The sequence below is a fragment of the Triturus cristatus genome, chromosome 9 (assembly GCF_964204655.1).
Source record: "Triturus cristatus chromosome 9, aTriCri1.1, whole genome shotgun sequence".
NCBI classification, from domain to species: domain Eukaryota; kingdom Metazoa; phylum Chordata; class Amphibia; order Caudata; family Salamandridae; genus Triturus; species Triturus cristatus.
In genome coordinates, this window is record NC_140592.1 from 1,005,238,005 (window position 1) to 1,005,263,038 (window position 25,034).

Below are 25,034 nucleotides of genomic sequence, written 5' to 3' on the forward strand. Positions count from 1 at the left end.
AGCAAATCAAATTAAGATATACATCAGATTGCAACACTGACATGGTTATATATGCTATAAAATGTCCATGCGGTTTCGTATATGTTGGCCGCACCACAAGGAAGGTTAAAATTAGATTAACCGAACACAAAAGCATGATCCGTACGGCCAATTTTAAATCAAACCTAGCAGTACACTGGGTAGATAAAAAACACACTATACCCCAATTACGCTTTACAGTACTTGAACAGGTGTCAGCCACAACACATGTGGATGTTACTAGATTACTGGCTCAAAGAGAAACTTTTTGGATTCGTTTTCTTAACACCATGAGCCCTTGTGGGTTGAATGATAAAATTAAATTCACTTGTTTTTTATAAATGCAACTTTATTGTTCAATTTTGTTAATAGGTGGTATCAGTAGAATGTACTTTAATACTATGATATTTTCCTTTACTTTTGTAATTTCTGCAAGGATTGACTAATCGTATTGAGTTTTTTAGGTTTGGAAACACGCAGAGTGTTTAGCTGCACATTTTTTGCATACAGGACTATTATGCTAACGTCACGTTTACACCCGATTTTATTCCCGTTCCCGTTTCTCATCTCGATTTATTTTTACCATTTTTTATAGTTTTTTCCTTACTGTCATATTCGTTTTTTCGTGGCGCTTTTTCATTGTTATTTTCGGGGCACTGATATTATATCATACAGATGCTGTAAACTGCTTGGAGACGTATTATCATTCATGGGTCGGCATTACTGCATTACGAAAGATCCAGTACACGTGGGACTATAGATTCTCCATTTTACATTGACTTTTGAGACACTAACACGTCATTCAAGCATTTTTTACTAAGCAGTCATTCATGCACTTCTTCAGTCCGACATGTTTTTTAATGGTCCGTTTTCGATGTTGATCACCGTTTGACGTCACACACTGAAGTTTAAAATACACAAGCACAAGCATTACCGGGTACAGCGCGTACATGGGAGAGAGGAGTATTTTCTCATCCAGAATTCGACACTTAAGGTATGAACATGGGGGTGATTTGGACTTTAAGACTATTGAGTAATAGAGAAAACCATCTTAACGAGGTTTCTCCTATATTGCAGCATACCGCGTTTATTGATGTTGTAGAATCGGCAACAGAGAAGAGAGCGTACACACCGAACAATTCGAAGTACGTTAGAATTTTATTTTGATTTACGCTGCATTAAGCCTCCACTTTCATTATGTTTGATCGCTTATTTGTACGTTCAAATTATTATCCCTTAGTATTGGGTATGCGGATGGACTCCAAATTTCAGTTGTATGGCATACTAGTAGGTGAGTCCTTTTTGGACGTAATTCTAAGGTTTTACACCAGCATGGCTTCTTTATGGTTTTTCTCTTTGGTCTTTCGTATGGAGCTGAATCACGAATAGGGTTTTATTGGCACATAGGGCACAGGTTCACTCTGCGTGTTTCACAAACACTTAAAACCTGTTTCTTTCTAATGTTTCATATACAATTGTTGGAGAAGGTTCACTACCATTCTTTTGCATTACTTTTGTCACTCATTTTCGGGCTTGGCCTGTATACTCCTGGTATTCTTGTTAAAGCAACTCTATCAAATAACATTGTTAAAAATAACATTGTAATTATTACTTGTTGAAAAACATTGTTTTCTCAGTCACTTGTATACTATACATACATTTTATCATATATATTGTTTCAGTATTCCCCTGACGAAGGTGGCTCCACCGAAATGCATTGGGAATAGTGTCTGCCATTTGATGCTATCAAGAAATGAGGATATGAAAAATAAAATAAAATAAACTAAAACACAGTGCTTCAAACTGTTACTGTTGTACATTCATATGCATTGGCTTATACTTTTGTACATTTCCAGTTTTCCTTTATGGTTAATAATTTGTGTTGGATAACACTTTGTGTAATATCACTGGATACACTGTTGAGGAATTTGAGATTATGTTGGAAATGGTGATACATATATGGTTCTCTTCTTATAAGATGTGATATGAATTAGTAAGCACCAGTTTCTGGGCATGTGCAAAGTGCGTCCTCAGGCTCAGACAGGTTATGTTTGACACTGAGATATTCATGTTACCTGGTGGGGGCTAGCCAGGTTGTACTGAGGGCAGCACCTATTACAAAACAGACGATTACATTTAATAGATATGTTTACTTTTTTAAGAACCAGTTACCTTTAATCTGAAGGTGTGCAGGTTATCGACACCCATTTACAGAGTATTGTAGAGCTAGCCCAGTATTGCGGGGCTTATCAAACAAGCGATCCAGGCAGGTAGTGGCAGACAGTGGCCGTTTGGAATCGCTGGATTCGGGGGGGGTGAGGCAAGTCAAGCCACCAGCAATAACCAGGCAGCTAGGGGGGGAACTACAAAGAACAAGGAGCAGACGGGCCCAGAGATTCCGAGCAGATCTCCGTGTCTCAGGCTCATAGCAAGGGACAGGGCGGTGGAAGGGAACGGAAGCCACGGTGGTGGGAGCCGGGAAAGGACGATGAGCCCTGTTGGACCATTTGAGGATGGTCGGAAAGGAGGTAGTGTCGAGGCCTCGTCAGCCTCTTTTCAGGTCGGTGTGAGGGTAGGGAATAGCTCACACAGCAGCAGCCAAGGCTGCAGGAGGGCTCGAGAACAAGCGACGGACGAAATAGCTGCAAACAGGAGGAGTGCAGAAATGCCGCTGCCCGCGTCCCACGCAGGGGGACATCAGCAGGGCAGCCTTCTAGTGGCCGCCCGTCGGAGCCTCCCCTGCTCTAGTGAGGCCGCGCCTCAGGGAGGGGAGGCCCCCAAGGGGTTTGTCTTGGGGAGGCGTGCCACTAGGGTGGGCGAGGCTAGTCCCCCTTTTTAGGCGCCTCACCCCCTCAGATCTTCCTCTGCTTCCTGCGCCGCTCCTCCTGGCCACGCGTATTTGCGCTCCTCCTGGCCACGCGAGATCCGTTCGCCTCGTCGCTCGGTCGCCGTCGTCTGGCCTTTTGTCGTCTGCGAGTCGCTGGTGAGTCTTGCCGCAACCACTCCGCCCCGGCCCTGTCCCTGGGCAGTACCAGGTGACGAGGGCCCTGTGGCTCAGAATTGCCACGGGTGGAGGGGGCGCAAGGTGGAGTCTTTGGGGCGCGAAGGGGGGTCGGTGTTAGGCGGGAAACTTCGGCATCGGGCGCTGAGTAATGGTGTGGCTGGCCAACGTTGGGGCGGAGTGCCAGTGTTCAAGCCTCGGGGTCGTGTCCGCTCATTGTGCTGTTGGGGCGAGTCGCTTGGTCTCTCCGTGCCTGAACGCCTAGTGTAAATACGGAGCTCGTGTGAAGCGCTCCGCTGCCTTCGGGTCGAGTTCGCGCCATATAATTGTGCAAATAATTTTCAGCCGTTTAAGCGTTATAATACCTGCTGGGTTGCCACGTGTGCGGTGCTCGTCAAGACACCCCAAATCCCCCCCCCCACAGCGCTACATAGTTGTGAAGCAACCGGGGCGCCCGGGGATCACGGGAGGTGCAGGCGGTGGGTGATCTAACGAGAGACAATCACAGACGGCATCTGCGGCTTCCGCCTACAATAGGAAGAATTAGAGCGCATTATCTAATATGGCGACACTTATAAGTTTCCTAATATAAACATGTGCAAGCTTGAGGAGGTGGCGCGTATTGCAAGCACGCCACGTTCCTCACATTTTAGTGCTCGGAGTCGTGATGCATAAAAGCTGCTTCACAAAAATAATGGAGCATGTTTGGAAAGATTTCAAAGTTCGGAATGACAACTCGCCTTCTTGCAACCCTCCAACTTTTTTTTTTTTTTTAAACTTTATTTTGAAACTTTATAGTGAACATACAGCTGTAGACATAGTACGACCAAGAGTTCACATTTTCAGCAAAGTAAATACAGAGGAGGCAGTGAGGAGAATCAAACATGACATGGCAGACAGTGCAAATATAACAGTCTTATCAAGACACAGCAGCAACCCCCGCAAGTGGACATTCACAGACGCTACTATCATGCTGACCTCACCATGGGGGTCTCTCTCTTAGCATTTCCAGCAACAGTATTACGCCCGGCAAAGCCGAGTGGAGACCCACAAGTTCCACTGTGTACCAAGCAGAGGACCTGATGACCCACGCCCAAAGGACCTTATGCAGTAACCTAGTTGCCCGCCTCAGCCTCCCCCGCCAGGAGATAGCATCTCAGCGGAGCCCAGATGTCCCTAGGCCGGGACGTTGGCAGCATAAGCTCAGAGAACGTGCAGTTCTGTTCTTGGCAATAGGTAAGATCCCGCACCCAGTCCTTGAATTTCGGGGCCCTGCCCCTGCCCCAGCGACACGCAACTCTCCTTTTAGCCAGCAAAAAAGCGAGCGCGATGAATTTGCGATGTGTCGCCTGTATTGGCTCTACATACCCCAGCAGGGCTAGAAGAGGGGAGGGCACTACCACTGTGTTGATCATTTTAGAGAGCGCTTCAAACACCTGACACCAATAACGATGCACTCCTTCGCAGGCCCAGGCCAGGTGAAGGAAATCCGCCCCAGGAGCCCGGCATCTATCGCAGCAGTCATTGTCTCGGAGCCTATAGCTGTGAAGCCTGACAGGTGTGTGGTATAGTCTGTGAATGTATTTGTAATGTATGATACGGAAACGGCTACTGGAGGAAATGCGCTCCGTCTGTAATAAGCAGAATCGCCATTGTTTATCCGTCAACGGGGCTTGTAACTCCCTGTCCCATTTTTCCCTAGCTGCAAGCTGCGGCGCTGGTATTAACGAGTGTACCGATCCGTATATTTTGGAAACCAATTTAGCTGGGGCTTCGTCGGTGAGGATGCGCTGTAATGGTGCCATCTGCGGGGGCTCCTGTGGAAAGCTGGGCGTGAGCGCCCGTATCCCCTGTCTAAGCCGGATGTAGAAAAAAACGTCAAGCGGAGAGGGGTCCAAGCTCTCATAGAGGTGTTCCATAGAACGAAATGCGCCATTGTGGTACAGGTCCCCCCAAGTCGCGATATGGATAGTGTGAAGCAGTCTCCGGAATCCCGCCTCCTGCAGCAGGGGCATACTTGGGTGGTAAGCAAGGGGCAGAAGCGGCGCGTACAACAAGGCATGCCCCAGTGAGGCAGCCAATTGATTCCATGCGGACACTGTGCTAGTCACCGTTGTCGGCGTTTTATCTCTCCCCAGCACTGGGATATACAATGCGCCTTCTATGGGGATCGGGTGTGCCAGCCAATGCTCAGCTGCGAGCTGTGGCATATATCTGGGCTGCCGTATCCAGAAGTAGGCGAAATGCGCCTGGGCTGCCCGATAATACAGCTCAAAATTGGGGACACCAAAACCGCCCTGATCATACGGCTTGACAAGAATTTCCCATTTGAGCCGGGGCGACTTACCACCCCAAACTAGTCTTATGAGCTCGGTGCGGAGTTGCTTAAAAAAAAAGACACCAGGATGGAATGGAATATTCAAAAATAGATACAGCAGTTGCGGTAGTATTATCATTTTAATCAACGATGCTCTGCCAGCCATGGACAAGGGCAAGGCAATCCAACGAGTAACGTAGTCCGCAATGCGGGTAATTGACGTGCCATAATTAGCCCGCATGAGCTCCTCCCTATTTTTTTCTATTTGTATACCCAAGTATTTAAAATCCCCCTCGCACCAGGCGAGGGGGTAGTCCAACCCGAACCGCCCAGTGGAGGCCGTTAGGGGGAACAGACACGACTTGCTCCAATTTATCTGGACCCCGGAAATCCTACCAAAGCGGATGAATTCCCTAAGAATCGGGTTGAGATTATCCTTTGGGTCGCGTATATAGAGAGTGATGTCATCCGCGTACAGAGATATCAATATTTGCCTCTGGAAACATCTCAGCGCCCTCTCTTTGTGATGCTGACGCAGCTTCGCAGCCAGAGGCTCCATGGCCAGGGCAAACAGCAAGGGCGACAGAGGACACCCCTGCCTGGTGCCCCTGGTAATGGGGAAAGAAGCGGAAAGCTGACCGTTCACCAGTACTTTGGCTGTAGGAGCAGTGTATAATAACTTGATCCACGAGATAAATATGCCTGGAAACCCCATGCGTGCCAGCACTTGGAACAAATAGTCCCACTCTAAGGAGTCAAACGCCTTTTATAGGCTGCTGCAGCGGGTGGTTGACTGCTGCTTACTCGGGGGCGGCTTCATTGATTTTCGCTATCTTTCAATTGTCAGCAGCACTGTAAGAAAAGTAAGACCGTTTACTCGCTAGAGATGCACTGTAAACACTGAAGATTTTATTGTATCTTAAGTTTACCTCTGAGTGATCAACCCGGCCGGATGATGGCCTCTGAGATATTTTTATGTAATCTTTGTATAACCTACCTGATAGCGGCCGGCCTCCGGGTTGTTGGCGTGACGCAGTGTGCATCATCTATTTCATTTGTTCATAATAAATGTCTTACAACAAAAAAAAAAAAAAAAAAAAAAAAGGAGTCAAACGCCTTCGTGGCGTCAAGGAAAACGGCCGCCATTGGCTGGTCGTCGTGCACCGAATTCAGAATCGAAAAGAACGTGCGCAGGTTATGGGATGTAGCCCGACCGGGCACAAACCCGGCCTGATCGGGTAAGATTAGGTTAGGGAGAAGCAGATTAATGCGAGTAGCTATGAGCTTAGCTAGGATTTTCGCATCGCAATTCAGCAATGACAGGGGCCGGTAGGAGTCGCAGTCATTCGCTGCCTTCCCTGGTTTAAGGAGGGACGTGATGAGTGCCATGCGCATCGAAGGGGGAAGGTGGCCCACCTCCAATGCATCTTCATACACCTCGCGCAAGACCGGCGCCATAAATTCGATGTACGTCTTATAAAATTCAATTGGTATCCCGTCCAACCCAGCGGCCTTGCCCAAGCTCATATGCATAATAGCCTCACGCACCTCGTCCAATTCGAAGGGAGAGCTCAGAAACTCTCTTTGCGCATCGCTAAGCCACCCCAGTGATACGTCCTCCAGATATTCGTGCAGGTGTAACTCCTCCGCCCTGGCCGAAGTGTACAAGTTGCGATAGTGTACAACGAACGCGTTGAGTATGTCCGCGGTATCACTGTATAAGGCACCGCCATCCCCCACAACCTCCATGATAGTGTTAGTCGGTCGCATCAGCCGCACTGTTGCCGCCAGAGCCTTCCCCAGCCTCTCGCCCTCGCCGTACCGACGGGCGGTCCAATGCTTGCCTCTAAATTTTGTCTCCCTAGCGGCTTCGTCCATATATTCCGAGATTTTCTCCCGAATACAAGCTAATAGTGCATCATCAGGGTTGTCAGCCACCGACGCCTCTAGCGTCTTCAGGTCAGTTTCCAGGGTGCGGAGTCGTGCGGTTATACTCTTCAGTACCCCAGACCCTTTGGCGATGCAGATGCCCCGCAACGTCACCTTGAACGCGTCCCAGATAGTTTCCACATCCTTCACAGAGTCCTTATTACGCTGAAAGAAATCTAAGCAGTCTTCCCTCAGTTCCTCCTGAAAAACAGCATCTAGCAGCATCATGGGCTGTAGACGCCAGGCCGTCCGCGGGGGGGCTAAATCAGCCGCCCGCAAGCTGACGCGCACCGGCGCATGATCCGAAAAGGTTCTCGGGAGGTGGTGTGCGCGAGCCAGCGCCGCATGAAAGTGTGGGGCCAGGAAGACGTAGTCAAGCCTTGCCCAGGATTTCGCCTGTGCCGTGAAGTGTGTACCTTCACGGTCCGCAGTGTGTAAGTGTCTCCACGTGTCAATCAGTTTATGCTCCTCTATTATCTCTAAAAGTGCCTTTCGGGACTGGGTATAGTGGTGTGAGGCTGGGTGGGACCTGTCCATTGGAGGATTGAGGGTGGTGTTGAAGTCCCCCCCCCATATGAGGCGCTGTGTGCCTATGCCCACTATGAGGGCGCCAAGGTCTGCAAAGAAGCGTGGGTCGTCTACATTGGGGCCATAACAGCAGACCAGGGTGACTGTCCTATGTCCCAATCTTCCCCACATCAGGCAGTACCTGCCCTGGCTATCACTCTTGGTGCCTGACAAAATAAAGGGGGTCCCCTTTTACACGAGTATTGCAACTCCGCGAGAATACGAAGAATAGGAAGAAAAGGCAGTATATTGCGCCCATCTGCCGGCAAAGGTAGGAGCGGCCTGCGCCTTGAAGTGGGTTTCCTGAAGAAACGCTATGTGCACAGCATGGCGATCCAGATAAGAAAGAATTTGTCTACGCTTCCTAGGGTTCCCCATGCCTCTGACGTTCCAGGTAAGTATGTTCAAATCAGTGTCTCCCATAGGCGGGCAGATACGAACAAGAAATAGCGTGCACTGGTATAGGGGCCACCAACCGTCTCCTCCCCCTGGTCTCACATGTCCTCAACCCTACTCCTCCCGCGCGGAGGCAGCGCATTCTGTGAGCAACCTCAAAGCTCTGGGCATAATAGCATCCATCTCCAATAACTGCGTGCATTAGAAAGCGCTCTAAGGGGCCGCTACATAATCCTATGGCAAAAACCCATGTCAACTTTGCGAGTAACACCTCTGTAATGTTGGCTTCGCCCAGCATTGTAACATTATTGTCATACATCACTGTCCCTCCGCCCCACCCCAAAGACTCCTCTGCCTTGTAACCTGCATCAATTGGAATTGCAACTCTATCTATAGGCCTAATACAACCCACACCACAGCATTCGAAAACAGAAACTCGCTCACCCACCCAGGAAGGGGAGCCCAGGGGCCTAGTCAGTAACCTAGTGCACCCTCCCCCCCCCAATAACAGAGACCAGTCACCAGTGACCCCAGTGCCGTCCTCCGGTAGGTCGCGGCGAGCACTGTAAACATTAAAACCACAACACCAAGAAGGGCCACGGAAAAGCCCAGAAAGGACTCGAAAGGGCCTCCCCCCACCCACTGAAGCAGCCCCAACTTGCCAGAAGAAACTTCCCACCCCCCTCCCACCACTGCCCACACATAGCTCAACAGGAGCAACATAGTCAGTTTGTGCATGGGGGTACTCCCACCAGGGGCGCACAGATCCACCCTCTGCAACCCACTCCCTACCACAAGCACGGGAAGGGGAGAGGATGTTGCCTGGAATACTTTACCAACCGCCGACCAGCAACCGATCCGGGCAGTCTCGATCAGTCTCAGCACTGTCACACAAGGGGGCTCGGATGGCGAAACACTAGAAGAAGTGCCAGCAGTGCCACCCACGAGTGCAGGGAACAGGCCCCCTAGAACAGCAAACTAACAGTTATTGTTCATCCCTCAGATCAGCATCCTCCGCGTCAGGTTGCACCGCCCTAGCCCTCCGAAGGGTCTTCAAGTAGTCCTCCACTTGTTGCGGGTTTGTAAAAAAATGTTGCTTTGCTTGATGAGTGACTCTCAGCTTCGCCGGATATAGCAACGCGTAGCCAATTTGGAGGGCACGGAGTTTTTTCTTGACCTCCTCGAATTTACGCCGCTGTTCCTGGACGACAGGCGTAAAATCTGGGTAGACGGTGAAGTTGACACCCTCGCAGGAAAGATTTTGATTCATGCGCGCGGCTCGCAGTGCAGCATCTCGATCTCGATAGTTCAAGAGCCGGGCGATGATGGGCCTAGGCGGGGTTCCAGGACGAGGTCTTGGCCCCAGGGAGCGGTGTGCTCTCTCAACAATGAACTGCTTCGAGAATGTCTCAGAGCCAATGGAGGCCAGGAGTATCTTCTCCACGTACTCTTCCATGCGGCCAGTGTTGGTGGACTCGGGCACACCTACCACGCGGATGTTATTGCGCCGGCTGCGGGCCTCCAATTCCTCATTCTTGGCTGCTATAATTTTAAGCACATTGTCCATTCTTGAAAGCTGCGTGGTGTGAGAGGCCATGGTGTCATCGTTATCGGAGATCCGCCTCTCAGCTTCAGTCAGGCGGTCCTCATGGGCATCTATTTTCTGTGCAAACACATCCATTCGTGACGAGAGGCGGTCCACCTTGTCAACTATGGTGGCAAAGCCTTGCCTCATTTCTCGCATCATCTGTTGTAGGTCCGACGGCGGAGAGGCCGTGTCCGCGTCCGGGCCCTGTGGGGCCTCTGCATCCGGCGCAGTTCGCAGTCCCATCTTAGCCGCCGGGGCAGCAAATGTAAGCTTCGGCTGCTTGTTATCCTGTTTACCCATTATGGGCCTGCGGCGGGGGGCCAGCGCCAGGCGCGAAAGAGCGAGGGCTACACTCCACAGGATGCACTTGAGTGGCGAAACTCAGGGCCCGGCGTGAGCGCAGCCAGCGCCCGCAGGAATGAGGGCCCAGGCAAGCTCTCCAACGCAAAAGTCGGCAGTGAGTGCGCCTCCGACCCCCGCCGTCTCCGGGGCCACGCCAGCCAGCACCTCCTATCAATCGCCTGCAGCGCCTCCAGCGGGAGGGAAAGGGCCCCGAGGCAGGTCCCCTCCACCACGGAACCGCCAGCAGTCTGTCCCACCAGAGGCCCCCGGGGCAGTGCCCGTAATCGCTCGGCAGGAGCAGAACCAACCACCGGGAGGTAACAGCAACCAGGAGAACCGCTGCAGATTTTCCAAGGGCTCTCCCCGCCAAATCTGCGCCCCCGCGCCAGCACCTCGGCCACAGGTGCACGTAATCCAGCAGTCGTGAAGCAGTGCTTTACGCGCTTCACGCCAACAATCCCAGGGTGTAGCCCTTAGATCACGGAGCTCGGGAGCGAGAGAAGCCGCAGCGTCAAACAGGACAGTCCATGGCGCCCATCAGCGGCCCCGCAGATATGTGCGCGTCGACCAGCTCCGCCACCGGGGGGGGGGGGCGGCCAACCCCCCGCCGCCGCCCCGCAAGCTCCGTCCAAAATGAGGGGGGGGAGGGGGGCCGGATAACCCACCTCCCGGATAGCACCACATAGCACCGCAGGCCTCGGAAGCAACTCAGCCAGTCGGGTGGGCACCCTCCGCGGTCACCAGTCCTCAGCAATCTTCGGCCCCCACAAAAACGGAGCTCCACTGGGGTCCCACCAGGCACGGGACACGTCTCCCAATCATGCAGTTCCTGCCAAGCCTCGCATGGATTCAGCCCTCCCGGATCGCGCTCACTTGGGCTCCGTTGCGTTGGCGCACTCTCTGGGGCCCACCCGCCTCATGACATGCCTCGGCGTAGCGTAGAGCAGAGGTCCGGTCGATCGCTCCACAAGACAGCGGGACAGGGCGCCGGCAACCCCGCGATGCTGCTAACTCCGTCCTCCTGCAACGTACAGCCTCCAAACTACGAGCGGAGCCGCAGGAGGGGAACAGCCAAAACTACCCCCGATCAGTGCTAGGAAGGCGGTCAGGTACGAAGGATAAATGCCGGATTATACATCCAGGCTGCAGGAGCCTCACAGGAGTGCGGCCATACTGCTTGTGCGCCCTCTAGCGCCCCCTGCAACCCTCCAACTTGCTTGGAAGAGAATGATGTTTTAAACATGCTGGGGGTGGAAAGGATGTTTGTGTGCGTGCGCGCGTCTGACTGAACTTCGCCTTTCTCATAAGGACACAACATCTAATCTAAAGCCCTTTATGCAGGTTGAAGAGTGATTTTTAGGGACCGCTGCGGGGCAGCGAACTGTTCTGAGAAGCATTAGCCTTTAAAATCGATGTCCCAGTTAGAAACGAGGGCTGGAAAGCTATGGGCGACGTGCTCCGGAGCGCGTGGCTGGGGGGATGAGGAGGGGAGCGGGTCCCGGAAACGCGGTCAAAATTTCATAAGTTGGCAAATCTCTTCTTTACGATCGGGATATTCGAGCATGGGAGGTGGTGCCCAGCCCCCAGTGCTGCAAGGTGTGTTTTTTAACGCGGCGCTCACGCAAAACGCGCCGATGCCTTTCTGGTCGATTCCACGCGTTCGAAACATGCAGCATGCCAATCCCCCAGTGCCGCGATGGGGGATTTATATACGGCGCTCCCACGAAGCGCTCCAACACCTTGTGGTTGAAGGCGCGCTATATATAACATGCAGCATGCGAGCCCCCCCAGTGCCGTGGCGTAGGTTTTCAAATACGGCGATCGGGCAAAGCGCTCTAAGGCCTTCCGGCCGAATGCGCGCTATATATCTTGCATGATGATAAGCTCCTAGTGTCGGGATGTGAGATTTAATACGGCACGCGCGTAAAGCGCGCCAATACCTTCTGGTCAAATTCGCGCTATATAGACAGGCAGCATGTAGGGGTTGGCTGCTTAGAAGGTTGATGGTGGAGCCAGGGATTGCATTGTGCACGGGCCTGCTGAGATGAGTGCCGAGTAGATTATAGTTGGGCTCGTGTCATGCACGTGGGTCAGTGGGTGGTTGCTTGTGAGAGAGGCATCCTTGTTATTGGCAAATAAAATTTTTGATTTAAGGTCCCAGATGCAACAGCGTGCTGCGAGTTTAAATGCGGCGCCCAAGCAAAGCGCTCCGTGATGTGACAGCACACATCGTCGGTGGACGTTTGGCTACACCTGAAGGGTTTTAAGAAGGTTGTCTATTTTAGGATAATGTCTGACATTCTTAGGGCTTCTCCGTTCTTTGTACACTTTTGGTTGCACGGAGGGATAAGGCGAATGTTTATGTCTGTGTTCAGCATACTGTACCCTGAGGACCGGGATGACTCAGCTTCAGGAAGGGACGCTGCCCAGTCTTCCCCGATCCCTATGACTTAGAATGGGGGACATGATTCTTAGTCAGTCTCATCAAAAGAGGTACTGATGCGTTAGGGACTCTGCGTGGGTAATGAGGTAATTGCGCCAGACTGCCGTGTCCATAGGTTGGGTTGATTGCAGTGAGTGAGCTGCCGCCTTAGATCGGAGAGTCCAGGTTCGAGCTCAGAGCCGTTCGACATCCGGGAGCTTGGTCCTATTGATCATCCCCCCGCGCTTAACTGAGGGTTTTGAGTTGGTAGCTGGCCCCTTGTAGAGCCAAGTTTTAACTGTCCGAGTCTCGCTCGCGCCAGGCCCCACATAAATGTCAAGATAGTTCGTGTTATTCGTTATCTTCCTGGAGAGAGACCAGGCATTTGTATAGTGTAGGTTTTGACTTCGGTGTAGTTAGTGCAGAGGGTTAATATGCCCGCTGCAAAGAACGTGCGCCAGGTAGATTTCAGAGTGCGTATGATGTAAAAAGGTCAGCAGGTTACTGCGTTCAAAAGAGGCATTGATTGTTATGTCCACTGTATATCTTATGCCCTAATAGTGGACAGTGAGCTACGAACGCTCATCCTAAAGCTGCATACACACCGCCATGCATACATTATTAGAACATTGATTAATGTTGCAAAGAGGGTTAATTTGGCTAGAAATCGACTGAGCTTGTGCTTCTCCACACCAAGCAGCTTAAACTATACTGCCTGCCAGTAGGGAAGACACGAGTCTCCTACACTTTGAGTCCTTTGGCTCAGGTAACATTTCCTATACACTGATTCACATTCATATGATCTATTGGCTCGGCGGTCTTTTGTGTGAGATGCAAAGTTCTTGGACACCCTACACTGGTAGGAGTGGTGCTATATAACTAACTCAATGCATTTGAGAGTGTGGTTATGGAAACTTGGTCAACTGTTAAAGGGGGCTAGTGAGAGAATCTGTGGGGGAGGTGGCATTGGGGGGGCGCCAACAACATTCTGGCACAGGGCGCCAGCATCGCCAAGGCCGGCATCGCCGTTTACCGCGAGAGGGTGTGAGTTCTATAACGCTTTTAGGGGCGTGCTGAATTACATTAATTACAACCAGCATAGCGCAGGATACAAACCAAATTATTTCCGGCAACTAAGTATAGTTTTCTAGGGATACCCAATGAGACTTGTTTGTTGGGCAGAAATAACAGATTTTGAACTTTAGCTACTAAGACTTATGCAGTCCATGCACAACTAGCGAGTGCATGGCCCATTACGATATACTGGAGAGAACCAGGCCCGGAGTCTCAGCGCCTTATCAATATGCAGTGATTCTGAAAAAAACACTTACTCTCCCCGTGCCTAATAAGAAAGGAGTGTGTCCTTGGTGTAGCGTAATTTGGTACCCAGGTAAAAGCGCGCAACCACTCGATACCTTTCTGGTCGTGCAGCACTACCATAAACTGGAAAATATATATGGTACCAAATAGTCTAGCATGAGGGTGTGTTGCAGACATATTAGGGTAATCTGCAGCTCACTAGTCACTTTATACGGCGGGCTATAAGGCTGTACTATGTTTTCCTTTGTGGAAGAGTTTTATTGGAGACATTCTGAATGAGACAAATATTGGTATAGATACATGTTGTTATTTGCCGGTACAGCAAACGGCCTACTTTTACTACCACTTTCGCCGAACAATACGGCTTTCCAACACAGCATGGGTCAGAGTCTGATGTAAGATATATAGGCATTGTTGTCCAAACATCACGCCCAGATTGGTCCCGGTAATGTATAGTTCTTATTTGCAGCCCACACGCTGGTGGATCTACAATCCATGCAAGCAACCTATGGGGCAGTTTCCCAAGCTCGACGTGAGTTAGTGGTCACTCTTAACTTGAAGGATGTTTCATTCCCGGAAGCCCTGAACCAGAGGCCACCATCACTATTCACACTATTGGCCACAAGCTTTCCTTCGATTCCTGGCTTCAGGTTGAAAACGCATGGCATATATTTCAAAGGTACTCTTTTGAGGGCCACGCAACATTTTAATGAGGAAGTAGGCCTAGGCTGATGGTGGTTAAGATAGTCACGTGATCGAATATTGGTTAAATGTTTGGATTTGGAATATCGATGTTATTATTGTGCGTTCCACGCTTGGGTATATACAGAGAATTCAGCAGCCTGAGCTGTTTTGAGACAAGCTGAAGGCCTGGGTTTGTGGGTCATACATAACATCTTGAAGATTATTCTCCCTGTTCCACAGGGAGGCAAGGTAAAGCCCAGAGTGACCTGGTCTACCGAGACTTAGCCTGGCGCCTCTCCTGCGACCTTTTGAAGTTCATTGATTTAATTTATGACGGTGACAGATGCTATCACAGTTGTTGTCTGGCGCCAGGGCCAGATGACATTTAAGTGCATTGTGTTCTGGAAACTAAGGACCGGGTCCGTTTTATTAAGCGCAAGGAGCTGTAATATTTGGTGTCGCCCATTGATGCCCTGTATCTGAGAGCTGTACTCCTTAGAAAAGGACATTGCCAAATAGGCAAGCCAATGGCACATCAAGTGGTTATAAAAAAACCCCAAAAAAACCCCAATACTGCTCTCTTTTATCCATTCTACGATATTAATGTGTTGACGTAAAATGTTCACCTTCGCCACGTCACGACCCCAAGATTAAAAACTACTTGTGGTGTTCACCAGGGACCCCCCCTTTAAATGGAAACACCTTGGGGGAACAAGGTTTATTACACTAGGTCCCAGATATTGGAACTCCCCACCTCTGGAGATGAGGTCCTGCACAGACCTCATGACTTCCTGCAAACTCCTAAAACATGGCTAGTTAGACAGGTATATGAGTAACATACCACTCTAACAGGTTCCAGAGTAGCGCCAGGGAACCAATCTGGTACGTGTGCCCTACAAATTTAGTATAACATAACATAAAAGTTGGATGGATTTCATAATCTTGTAGGAGCAGAACATAATGGTGCCGATCACGAACCTGCAAAAACCGGGTACGAACAGTCGGACGGAGCACAATCTCCGCCCGACGCGTACCCGGTCGTCAGTTTTCACAAACAAGGAATTACGATTCGCACGGGTACACCATTACCGTACGAATCGTAAAAAAGCCCGACCGAACAAAAAAACACCTACCAATGCGATCCGGGAAAGCGCCGACCTGACGTCGGGACGCTCGCAGCCAGCCATTCACGACCCAGGAATCACGATTCGCACCGACGTCACCCCGCACGGTGAATATTTTGCGGCAGCCAAAAACTGCCGGGAAATCAGGACGACGCGAACAAGGACCACCAGTACGCGACGGACAGACGACGACGCGAACAAGGAGGACCAGTACGTGACGGACACACAGGACGACGCCACCAAGGAGGACCCGTACGCGACAGGACGACCCGATCAAGGAGGACCCGTACGCGACAGGACGACGCGAGCAAGGAGTACCAGTACGTGACGGACAGACATGGACCCGAACCTACGAGTCATCCCTGCCCTCATAGCAGTCCACCTCCTCTACAGGTTACGACGCAGACGCCGCAGAAGGTCAGAATAACTAAGGGAGGGTGGAAAGTGGGGTGGGGTGGGGGTGGCAGGACCAGGGCAGGCCACAAAACAACCACATAAGTCACACACCACACATGGCCTGGACATACCTGACTCCCATGCCCTGGTCACCACGAGGGGGTGTGGGCGTGTCCTGATAAGCCAGCGACCGCCACAACGGAAGTCCGTCACCACGCGAACCGGCAACACAACCAGACAGGTACGTCCCGTACCCACGCCTGAAGAGCGTGGGTACGAGTCGGACCACGCCCACACACGTCACCCCAACAATGGCGGGACGGATCGCACCCACGTGGCAAAGGCCTGGGTACGGGCCGCACAAACATCACATAGCGTGGGGACGAATATGTACGGACCCTACCCCCACCCCGTATGCAAGGAGCGTACCCCCCACCCCAACAGTGTAAGTACGACTCGAACCCTCACCTGCGTATGCAAGGAGCGTACCCCCCACCCCAACAGTGAAAGTACGACCCGTACCCCCACCCGCGTATGCATGGAGCGCACACCCCATGCCAACAGTGTAAGTACGACTCGAACCCTCACCCGCGTATGCAAGGAGCGTACCCCCCAGCCCAACAGTGTAAGTACGACCCGTACCCCCACCCGCGTATGCATGGAGCGTACCCCCCACCCCAACAGTGTAAGTACGACTCGAACCCTCACCCGCGTATGCAAGGAGCGTACCCCCCAGCCCAACAGTGTAAGTACGACCCGTACCCCCACCCGCGTATGCATGGAGCGTACCCCCCACCCCAACAGTGTAAGTACGACCCGTACCCCCACCCGCGTATGCAAGGAGCGTACCCCCCAGCCCAACAGTGTAAGTACGACCCGTACCCCCACCCGCGTATGCAAGGAGCGTACCCCCCGGCCCAACAGTGTACGTACGACCCGTACCCTCACCCGCGTATGCATGGAGCGTACCCCCACCACACCAGTGTAAGTAGACTCGTACCCTCACCTCGAATGCATTGAGCGTACCCCCACCGTGTATGTTCCAAGCGTACATATCCTGAAATCGGAGGTGTGTGTGCAGAGTCCTCCCAGCAGTGCCCTGAGACAGGAGGGGTGTGTGCAGAGTCCTACCAGCAGTGCCCTGAGACAGGAGGGGTGGGTGCAGAGTCCTCCCCGCAGTGCCCTGAGACAGGAGGGGTGGGGGCCTATCACTCACAGCAGTGCCCTGAGACAGGAGGGGTGGGTGTGGAGTCCTCCCAGCAGTGCCCTGAGACAGGAGGGGTGGGTGTGGAGTCCTCCCAGCAGTGCCCTGAGACAGGAGGGGTGGGTGCCCATCACTCCCAGCAGTGCCCTGAGACAGGAGGGGTGTGTGCAGAGTCCTCCCAGCAGTGCCCTGAGACAGGAGGGGTGGGTGCAGAGTCCTCCCAGCAGTGCCCTGAGACAGGAGGGGTGGGTGCCTATCACTCCCAGCAGTGCCCTGAGACAGGAGGGGTGGGTGTGGAGTCCTCCCAGCAGTGCCCTGAGACAGGAGGGGTGGGTGTAGAGTCCTCCCAGCAGTGCCCTGAGACAGGAGGGATGGGGGCCTATCACTCCCAGCAGTGCCCTGAGACAGGAGGGGTGTGTGCAGAGTCCTCCCAGCAGTGCCCTGAGACAGGAGGGGTGGGTGCAGAGTCCTCCCAGCAGTGCCCTGAGACAGGAGGGGTGTAACACATGTGTGTGAGGCCAGAATTATCCACATGCATACTGGCTACAAGGGAACATGTCCCCATGAACTCATGTCAACAGACTCCACACACAAGTACAGTGATCACCAAGGATGCCACGATTGTTGCAGGTGGAGACATGGCCCTGCATGCATGGCCAAAGTAGAAGGGCTCCGTCACACACACAGCTCATGTAGACACAGCTCTGCGCTAAACATTGGGAACACCCTGCAGGGAAGAAAGCTGGGTCCACAGAGGAAGGAATACACCCTGGGACAAGTGCACCATGCAGTAACTGCTTACATGAACAAAGAAAGTTAGCCAACACCTTGTGATGGCACACAGATCACAGGGTCCCACCAATGAGCAGTACACTACTACATATCCCACACACCTAAACCCTTACACACCACCCAAAACCATGTAGCAGCCCCACCAACACCAACATAGCAGTAGTGTGATAATGAAAACAAAATTAAGCTTTATTCAGCATGAGCACAATGTCCGTGGATCGCAGGCAGTACAATCTTCACAAAGCCCATAGGGCAGTCAATGATTCTCAGCTGGATGGGGGACACAGTGGGATGCGTGTCCCCTACCTTGCCTGCACAGTCAAATGGCATCGTCTTCCACACTGGTGAGGGCATCAGGGGGGGGGGGAAGCAACAGGCACCGCAGGGACATCAGGGCAAAGGGGCAGCGTTGTGGGTGCAGGGATGGAGGACTCCACCACAGGGGGTGGGTCAGTGCCAAATGCGGAGGCCAGGATGGCACTACACACCTTTGCAAGGTCCTCCAGGGAGTCCCCTGCACCCGAAGGGACCTCAGGCCCCAAGGAGGGGGGGGGTCAGAGGGATGGGTCGCAGCGCCACCGGGGGAGGGTGGAGACAGGGGGGGAGACTCAACCACCCTGACCGGGGACCTCCTTGACCGCTTGCGTGGTGGTGTAACTGTGGGGCTCAGGGACAGAGCGGCCATGAAGGAGTCCTTGGGGGAGATGTGGCCAGGAGAGCTGAGGGGAGGGGATTTGGAGGGAGTGGACTGGGTGGAATGCGGACTCCCACTATGGCTGCGTGTCACACGTTTGCCCCCCGACCCAGTGGGTGTGCCTACCTCACCCTGTGTGTGCGTGTCAGGAGGAGTGCGGTGGACCTTCCCTGCTGGTGTGGTGCCCGTGTCCGTTGATGTGGGTGCATGCCGACGTCTGGGTGTACGTGGGACAGGCTTGGGAGTGGGAAGTGTGGATGGGGCAGGGGTAGGTGGGGGGAGGTCGCGCTGCAGGAGACCCACTGCTGCAGTCAGTGTGGAGTCTATGGACCTCAGCAAGTTGCGTTGGTCAGCCTGCGATGAATGAATGCCCTCCAAGAAAGCCTCGATGTTGGTGAGGGTTTTGCCGTGGGCATGGAGGACATTAAGGATCGCAGCCTGACCAACCTGCAGTTGCCGCTGGATGTCCACAGACTCTGCATTGGCGGCAGCAGTGGAGACAGGGGCAGGGGGTGCGGTGCCTGGCAGGAAGGAGACATGCTGTGACCGGGCACGCTGGGAAGGGACACGAGCAAGTGGGAGGCGGCTGGTGGAAACTGAGGGGGCGGTGCGAGGTGTTGTTCCGCTGTCAGCTGCTGGTGCAGCCTCCGCCCACTCGGAGACATCCTCCTCGGACCTGTCAGCTTCGTAGTCTGATGTGCCAGTCGACAGGTCCTCGGCCACACTCTCCTCCGCCTCTGTCCCACTCGATGTGCCAGACCCGATGTCACGGCTGGCACTGGTGCTCGGTCCCTCCGCCTGGTCTGTGTCCATGTCTCCCTCTGTGTCCCCCGACGATGCTGTGGGCAGGGTGGAGAGACAGAAATTAATCAGACACCTGTACACATCTGTCACATGAGTCCAATCTACATAGGTAACATTGCATGGCCTGAAAAGGAAGATCCCTAACATCTACTGAACAGGGTACCGATGTAGGGCATGAAACACACAGTTGGTTGAGCCACCATGCCACTGAAATACCATGGAGAGCATGAGACAATAGCTAAACACAGGAAACGGAGTCTGACATAGCACCCAGGCCCTGGGGACAATCCAGCACTGCATCTGCACCACACAGCGTTGGCGAAAATACCGATGACCAGGGAGCATATCCATGAACTTGAGACACATGCTGCATAGGTAATGCTGAAAACATGCACAACATGACTCGGTCACTGCACCTTGCGTGACATCATCCCCTGGTGAGGGAAAAAGCAGTACGTGCCACAGTGGGTACACAGGTGGAATGATGGCAATGTCACAATCCATGATCAAGGCTCACACTGTGCATCACACCCACCCCTCCTGTCTCAGGGCACTGCTGTGAGTGATAGGCCCCCACCCCTCCTGTCTCAGGGCACTGCTGGGAGTGATAGGCCCCCACCCCTCCTGTCTCAGGGCACTGCTGGGAGTGATAGGCCCCCACCCCTCCTGTCTCAGGGCACTGCTGGGAGTGATAGGCCCCCACCCCTCCTGTCTCAGGGCACTGCTGGGAGGACTCCACACCCACCCCTCCTGTCTCAGGGCACTGCTGGGAGTGATAGGCCCCCACCCCTCCTGTCTCAGGGCACTGCTGGGAGTGATAGGCCCCCACCCCTCCTGTCTCAGGGCACTGCTGGGAGTGATAGGCCCCCACCCCTCCTGTCTCAGGGCACTGCTGGGAGGACTCCACACCCACCCCTCCTGTCTCAGGGCACTGCTGGGAGGACTCTGCACACACCCCTCCTGTCTCAGGGCACTGCTGGGAGGACTCCACACCCACCCCTCCTGTCTCAGGGCACTGCTGGGAGTGATAGGCCCCCACCCCTCCTGTCTCAGGGCACTGCTGGGAGACATCAGGCACCCCCCCCCTGGGACCCCCCCGACAGTACATGGCATGTGTGTGACACCTGGACGCAATGGCAGAAGTCACAGTCACAACATAGGGACAGTCTGTGGCAGTGGCCTATGCACTCACCTGATACCCTGGTCGCCCATACAGCATGGAGTACTGTGGGAGGATCACATCCAGCAGAGCCATGTTCTCCTCCAGGGTGAATGGCTGTGTCCTCTCCACAGCCCTTGACATGGTTCCAGGGAATCAGTAGCAGCAGCTGGGTCGACGAATGCAAAGATGTGCAGGCAAGTGCTCCCTCATGGGACCTGGCTGCCTTATATGTGCCCTTCTGCCCAGTCTCATGCACAGGAGTACAGAGTGATTGGTCACTCACATTTGCATCCTATGTTTCCACCAATCCCTTCAAAGCTAGCAGTCTGTGGGTTCTCTATCGGTTTCATTCTCCTGCATGATGTCAGCCCCACAAACACATTGCAACAAAGTAGAAGAATTCCAACTGACTTCTGCTGTGCACCTTCCAGAACAATTTCGAATTTTGAACTTGGTCTCCATGACAACCAGCATGCATGTAGGCCTTAATACTTGTCCCCTATGTAATTTGGAGCATCACACACAGGTACGGTGCGTTTCGGGGCCCTAGGGCACCCCAAATGCATGGCAACGGCCCGTACATGCATGCCTACGCTCTCCATCACTATGGGTCTGCACGCGTATGCGTACCCGTAGTGTTACGGACCGTACACACGCATGTACGCTCTCTATCACTATGGGTCTGCACGCGTATGCGTACCCGTTGTGGTACGGACCGTACACTCGCATGTACGCTCTCTATCACTATGGGTCTGCACGCGTACGCGTACCCGTAGTGGTACGGACCGTACACTCGCATGTACGCTCACCATCACGATGGGTACACATACGGCAGCACTCCCACAGTGATTTGGGAACATGCACAGGCCCTCTCAGCAGCAGTACGGCGGTTTTTACACATCACTGTGGTGATAGGCGACACACATGTAGGAATAGGGCGGACATACTTGTCCATGGATGGACATACTTGTCCAGGAATGGACATCAAGGCATCGTCTGTGCATTACTACATGTGTGGGGCACAGGTGTCACAGGCTGTGATGTGGAACATGCCTCCTGAGTGGAGAAGGCACCAGATGTATGATGAGATGTGTACATGTGTACTGTGTGAGGGTGCAATGTGTGCCAGGCATGCCCTTGACTCCTTTGACATGTGTGCATGTGGGACTGCGCACTTGGGGTGAGCGTCACTGGCATGGCACGGACACCAACACACGGAAGTGTCCCATGATGCCCGGTACAGGGGTCATGACACATGACTTGTCACTACCCACAGTGCACAATGTGACTATGCCATATATGTGTCCGGGATTTACATCAGGTTGATGTTGTAGCACCCTCAAAAGCTGCAGCCGTTGCAGCAACCAACATGTGGCTGTGTGTAGATTGTCATTGCACACTGTTCCCAACACCATGCCACATGTGTTATCGGATGTGAGGTGCACATGTATGCATGGGACACGGAGTAGCGTGACAAGGCCATGTCAGCAAACTCACAAGGAATGTGTGGTGAGTCATGACATGTGCACCTTCATGGCAAGGTGTGTGGGCTGGACTAGTGTAATGTCATGTGACCTGTGGCTCAAGTGTTCCGCTACCAGTCTCTGCAATCGGCATCACACTTCTGCTGATGTGTGGGTGTATGTCACTCCTGTCTTGCGTTTGGGCAGTGCACTTGCACTGGGACACAGCTATTTCCATGGCGTGGCATGGGGAGGTTCTCAATCACCGTGTGTAGCTGGGTTTTGGAAGGAGTGTCACCTTGCATCCATACGTGTCCTGGGCATGTAGCACATGCCTGACTCCCTATGTGGCATGTGTGTATTGCCAGATTTACATGTGCTCAGTAGACATGAGTTGTTCTCGTAGTGCACTCACTCTTCCTTGTCACTTCCAAATTACTGCAGAGCGCCTCCTGTTGCCCGAAGAATTCCAGACTTGGCTACCATGCAGGAGAATGACAGGATCCGGCTCTACCGCTTCACCCAACCGTTGATTCTGGAGCTGACGGCGAGACTGGCACCACACCTGCAACCGCAGCACAGGTATCCTACGGCACTGACACCCCAGCTGAAGGTAATGGCTGCCCTACATTTTCTTGCCACGGGTACCTTCCAAAATACCATAGCTCATGTTGGTGGCATGTCCCAGAGCATGTTCAGCGGTGTGCTGCATGATTTCTTGGAGGCCATGTTGATTCACCTGGATGACTTCATCAAGTTCCCAACCCCTGAACAGATGACTGAGGTCAAGCGTGGATTCTATGCCCTGGGAGGGATGCCCCATGTCATTGGGTCCATAGATGGGACACATGTAGGTTTGGTACCACCACACGCACGGGAGGTGGCGTACCGCAATCGGAAGCACTACCACTCCATCAATGCCCTTGTGGTGTGTCTGTCCAATATGGTGATTTCACATGTCTGTGCTCGTTTCCCAGGATCAGCACACGATGCCTACATCATGAGGCGTAGCGGGATGCCTGATATGATGATGCAGCTGCGCAACGAACGGGCATGTGTTGTTGGTGGGTACAGTCTGTCTGTCCTGTATTCTGTATAGCCGACCAGCACGACCGCTACACCAGTTCTAACGATGTCCATGTGCTTCCCATGTAGGGGACGCTGGCTATCCCAACATGCCTTGGCTGCTGACACCTCTCCGCAACCCCATCACGCCGGCCCAGCTCCGCTATAACACCGCCCATGGCCGGACAAGGCGAGTGATAGAGAGGACGTTTGGCATGCTGAAGAGCCGATTCCGGTGCCTCCACAAGACCGGCGGTGCACTCCCTTATGCCCCGGCGAAGGTCTGCAAGATCTTCATGGTCTGCTGCATGCTGCACAACATGGCAGTTGAAAGAGCTGTGCCACTCATCCTGAATCAACATGACGAGGACCATCCACCCGTGGAGGACGAAGGGCTTGGCAATGGGGCTAGTGATGTGGAGGATGTGGAGCCGCAAGAGGACATCCGGACTCGGCTCATACGCGACTTCTTTGCTTAGTGGTGAGTACCAGGGTCTGAGTGTGCACGCATTGGTCCCCGTGTGGCATGCGTTGTGATGTGTGTCTCCACCTGCATGTATGGCACGTGGGTCAGAGGTGTGTGTGGGTGTGTCACTGGAGTGATGGTGGCAGTGATGGTAGTATTTCCCCAGTCATAATTGTGACCTAGCATGTTGTCATCCATACATGTGTCGAGTAACTGCACATGCAAGTGGCTGTGCTTTTTGTGGCTGACTTCTTGTGTGTCTCTCTTCCCCAGGTACCTGCGCTTGCCGTTTGCTGGTTGCATTGTTGTGGCACTGCTATTCCTCATGGACATGACATCGTGGGCTGACTCAGCGTTACAGGCACGGACACGTTTGGAAGTCTCCATGGGGTAAGGGATGCATCTGGGGTGTATTGGGTGTGGCAGTTGTTCATGATGTGTGCACACTGCCCCGGTCGGGGTTTGGTTCCTCTGCAGACATGTGGCATCCCCATGGGACACGACATGCAGCTGGGTACACCTGAATAGATGGGCTGCCTGGTTGTCAGTCATCAGTGATGGGATAGTGGATTGTGATGATGGCATCAATGTGTGTGACACTGCCCTCGGACACATACGGTTAACATTGTCTTGACATGGCGTGGGACTTCCACATCAGCGGATGTATGGTGTATGGCAGGCTCTCCGTGAGCAGCTGTGGGTATTTAGCTGTTAGCCGACACTTGTGTGCCAGTTCCATGGCTATCACGCATTTGTGCTGCAGAAGGGGGGTGCCAGTGTTGGAGCCACATGTTACTCCACATGATGTGTTCATGTGTACTTCAAGTTGCCTCTGCAATCCCAAAAACATGACTATTAAAGGTGTCCCTATGCCTCCAAGGTGCCTCTTCTCAGTCAATGCTGGTGTGTTGGCACGGTGCATCCTGCATGTCTGGCATGGTATTCCCTGATTGTGGCTATGTGTCAATGTGTCGAGTGGCAAGATGCAAGCTGTGTGTGTGTGCTGAGACTGTGTATTGTGCATGATGTCCATGACTGTGTGGGTATTGTGACATGTGCCATCCCCATGCATCCAACGTTGTCCATGACCCCATTCTCTGCATCCACCGGACTCAAGCTTGCAGGACATGGTTCTGCCACCTGTCTACACATACCTGGGTGCCCCCCAAGACACGGGCCAGGATCCCTGACCTCTGCGCATGACTGTTGCTGTACTCAATGTGTCTGTCAGCACGGTTGTTCGGCCACCCCCTCAGCTGGTTCTGACCATCACGGGTGTG

At 53.0% G+C, this 25,034-nt stretch overlaps 1 protein-coding gene across 1 annotated transcript in view; it reads left to right on the forward strand.

Moving 5' to 3' along the window:
* Positions 1-914: 914 nt before the first annotated feature.
* Positions 915-25,034, forward strand: part of LOC146799199 (uncharacterized) — a 120,185-nt gene continuing 96,065 nt past the window's right edge. The window contains exons 1-2 of the mRNA XM_085626638.1: positions 915-1,012; positions 1,096-1,163. The gene's annotated coding sequence lies outside the window, so the exon portion shown is untranslated. The remainder of the gene's footprint in view (positions 1,013-1,095; positions 1,164-25,034) is intronic.